The sequence below is a fragment of the Gavialis gangeticus genome, unplaced genomic scaffold (genome assembly GCF_001723915.1).
Source record: "Gavialis gangeticus isolate Ggan-Ray unplaced genomic scaffold, GavGan_comp1, whole genome shotgun sequence".
Classification (NCBI taxonomy): Eukaryota; Metazoa; Chordata; order Crocodylia; family Gavialidae; genus Gavialis; species Gavialis gangeticus.
In genome coordinates, this window is record NW_017728998.1 from 29,549,846 (window position 1) to 29,553,844 (window position 3,999).

The 3,999-nt window shown below is 44.5% G+C and overlaps 1 protein-coding gene across 2 annotated transcripts in view; it reads right to left on the minus strand.

Moving 5' to 3' along the window:
• SIAH1 (siah E3 ubiquitin protein ligase 1) overlaps positions 1-3,772 on the minus strand; it is a 36,033-nt gene extending 32,261 nt beyond the window's left edge. For both annotated transcript variants that reach the window (XM_019505670.1, XM_019505667.1), the window contains exon 1: positions 3,683-3,772. The gene's annotated coding sequence lies outside the window, so the exon portion shown is untranslated. The remainder of the gene's footprint in view (positions 1-3,682) is intronic.
• Between the last annotated feature and the right edge of the window lie 227 nt (positions 3,773-3,999).

Consider the following 3,999-nt stretch of genomic DNA (forward strand, 5'->3'; position numbering starts at 1 on the left):
AATTTTTTTTTTTTTTTTTTTTTTTTTAAAGTTCACTCCAAACTCTTCACAGACAGCACATGGGAAGATGATTTTTGGTGTCATCTGGGACAACCACCTTTGCCTAGCGAAAGCTAACACAGATCTCAAACCCTGCGACAATGATGCATGCAAGAGACTGTTATAGACAAGTCTATAACTGCAGGCTGTTACAGATATGAATAATTATATATTTTTCCTTTAAGGAGCATAGAAACTTTTTAAAATAGTTTTGTGTTTCTTTTGAATAGGCCACAAGTTAAATACTTGGGAAACCTTAATTCTTCTCCCTTGCATTGTATTATGATACATCCTTTAATTACATGAATCACACATTACTCTTTTCCAGGATCCTATTCTATTCAATACACTAGCTGGATACATTAGGACAGGGGCAGGCAATTATTTTGAGCAGAGGGCCACTTACCAAGTTTTGGCAAGCTGGCAAGGGCCACAAGGGGAGCCCCATCCCTTGACAGGTGTCCTGCCCTGGTCATCATTTTGTGACCGGAAGTCCTACCCCTAGCCCCTGACCTCTGCCACCAGAAGTTCCTCTTCTTCCCCCTGCAGAAGTACTCCTTTCAGCAACGGTTTGTCATCTCAGGACCAGAAAAATACCAAAGTTATATTCTAAAAATCAAACATTTCCTACAACATTCATTAATTTGATTTAAAAAAATATTTTGGCCTGATTTACATGTGCTTGTGCAACGTACATAGACGAGATAGCACAATAACTTAAAATGAAGTTTTAGTCTTGTATATTATAGGGGTGTATGTGGATATGTGGTGTGGGTGGCTGTGGGGTTTGTGGGGTGCTGTGTGGGGAGAGGGTCCTGGGAGAGGGTTGTGGCACATGTAGAGGGGGAGGATTTGCCCACATCCCCTCCGCGGCAGGCAGAGCTTCCCCGCCACCCCCTGCCCCACAGTACTGCTCCAAGCCCAGTCTCTGGGCTGCTGGCCCCAGGGCACTGGCACGGCCCCATGCTCCCACTCCCAGCCACTCCCCCTCCCCCAGCTGACCTTCTGCCACTTCCCTGTCATCCTGTCCTCCCCCCTCACTGCTCTGAAACCATGTTCCAGCTGCATGACCGAGACAGCAGGATCCAGACTGGCCCAGCCAGCATGGCACGGGGCCAGCAAAGAATCGTAGGAGCCGGGCCGGCTCCTGCTGCGTCCTGTGGCCTGGTGTTGCAGCCAAGAACCATGCAGTGCCAGACCGACTGGCAGGGTGGTGGAAGGGAGTGGTGGCAGCAGCAGGCAAGTGGCTGTGGCAAGCAGAAGGAAGTGGCAGCAAGCAGGCACACCGAATGCAGTGATGGGAGGGCGCATGGGGTCCATGCAGTGAGCGAAGGCCAGTGCTAGCAGGGCCCAGAGCTGGGTGGCAGGGGCCGGCAGGGCTCTATGAAGCCAGACCGTGCCAGCAGGGAGAGGGGAATCCAGCCCGGCCCCCCGCTCCTGCCGCCCCACTCTGGGCCCCGCTGGCCCTGGCCCCATGGACCCCACACTTCCACCCAACTACTGCTGAGCTCCATGTGCCTGCTCATTACCCATCTTCCTTGCCTGCTGCCTCTTTCACAGCTTTCCGGCCTGCAGCTACTACCACTCCTCTCCACCCCATCAGCCATTCTGGCTCCACATGGCTCCTGGCTGCAGTGCTGGGACCGTAGCAACCAGCTCGGCCCAACACTGAGGACTGGGGTGATTGCCTGCAGTCCTCCCCTGCCTCTCCCACTTCTTATCTGAATTACCCTCTGGCACAGGGAGGCAGGAACAGACCCAGGGGCTGAGGCCAGAAGCCTCTGCTCCACACAGGGCTTCTGTCTGGGGTTGGGGGCCACTGGGCCTTGCTTCTGCAGTTGCTCGATCCTGCCAGTGGCTTCCCTTGGGTCCTACTGCCCCCATTTTCTGTCAACTTTGACAGGCAGCTAGGGGAAGATAAATATTAACTTTTCTAAATTTTTTAGGGGTCCCACAGGCCATATAAAATGGCCTGATGGGCCATATTCTGTCTGCCCCTGCATTAGGAGAAGAATTAAGGCTACACACTGAACAACGTATTACAAATATTTATCATCTAAATGCTTGACATATCTCCTAAGAATTCTGCCCTAAAAGTAATGACAAAGACTGTGTATGCGAGACATCATGTCTATCAGGATTTCATCCAATGCGTTCATTTTACAAGTGAAATATTTCTTCTAACTGCCAGCCCTATGCTCAACCTTAGCTCTGAAAGTCACACTGCAACCTTAAAATATACCAGTATAACAACTACTCTGCTAGACAAATTACCCCTCTGTCACACCTGTGCAACCTGTCTTCAAATTACATCCTCAGTTCTACTTGTGTAACGATGGCTGTAAAATGGCATTATACAAATGTAACCAATACAGGTCTTGGCTTTCCAGCCTCAAGAAGAAATTAAAGGGTAAATCAATATATTAAAATAAACAGCTGTCTATAAAGATCAAATCTTTCGATCAAACCTATTTCCATTTTCACTCTTACCAAAAAACGATTTCACTACTATTTTTGAGGGGGAGGAAAATAATAGAATTAGGCTTGGCCACCTACAAGTTGCAGTTTCTCCGATGGGCTTGCAACTGGCTTACATCAATTGATGAAAATACACCTTAACATTGACATGCCATTCAGAAGGAGACCTCCATTTCAACATTATCCAAAACACAGAGCATGCAATATTCAAAACAAACACTCAAACAGACCAACTTTAATCCCTGTAGCAGTCTTACTACTCCCAGAACCCAATTTAGGATCCTTTGTACACTTAAAATCCATTAGTAACACATCCACAACAAAAAAAATGAACCCTGAAAGGTGAACTAAAAGGCTTTATACCTGCCAAGATCAAAGTTCTGTTTCTTTTTTAAAAACAGATGACATCATCAATGTCACCTAAGCAATATAAGGTGTTACCACTGTGCTTATTTTGTGCCTTAGCAAGGTCATCAATTATTGCAGGCACCAATACAAACTCTCACTTCAGGTCTCACAGAAAAATAAATGCTCAACAACTACTGCCCAGCTGTTTGCTTTCCCCCACACACTTTGTACCAGCTTTAAAGCAGTAGGTACAATATTTAAAGCAATTCCAGTTTTAAAGCAAGTTGTACTCTGCCATTTTGATGTTGAACACATTTTCACTGGAGAAATAAAGAAATCTCAAATTCAATATACAGCACTCCCAAAAATATTCTGATACCACTACCAAACACATTACTAAATGCCTGTATCTAGGGTGAACTGTATTTAGTTAGCACTTTATCTGAAATCACTGTAGTAACGTTAACCAAGTCTCACATCATTCTTGTTAGATGAACTAAGATCCCCCGTTTTACAAAGAATAAGGCACACAGAGTTGGAATGACTTACCTGAGGCCATGAAGAACATCACTACGGAGTCAGAATTAGAACTTGGGCAACTGCTACAAAATAAGTGCTATATAAATATTAGATAACTATGCATCACCATTATTTTGGCACTGACACTATCTAGTAACCAGAACAAAAGGGTTTAAGATATATTCCAGAAAAGTAAGGAACATTACGAGTCACTGAATTAAAAGCAATCTTGCCACAAACGCATGCTAACAGAATGACATTTCAGGTAAACTTTACTGTTACCTGGAAATGCACCTACCCAGTGCTGTTTTGCATGGTCTAGTTCTATTGCTTGATCTGTAAGGCAAAAATTAAAGTTTTCCTCATGAACCTAGACAAGTGAACATTTCTTGTAACATGTATACCTCAGAAGTTTGCAGCTTTCCAATAGAAAATTATGCTAAATAGTCATTACAGTTAGATATATTTAAGAGACAAGCCTTAGTTGCTAATTAAACCTTTCCTTATGAACGCTAAAAAGCATGAAGTTTCACTTACAGCACACACTTAACATACTGCTTTTACTTTTAAGATTTGATGATCAAAACAGTTATCGTAATTTACAGCCAATGTTTC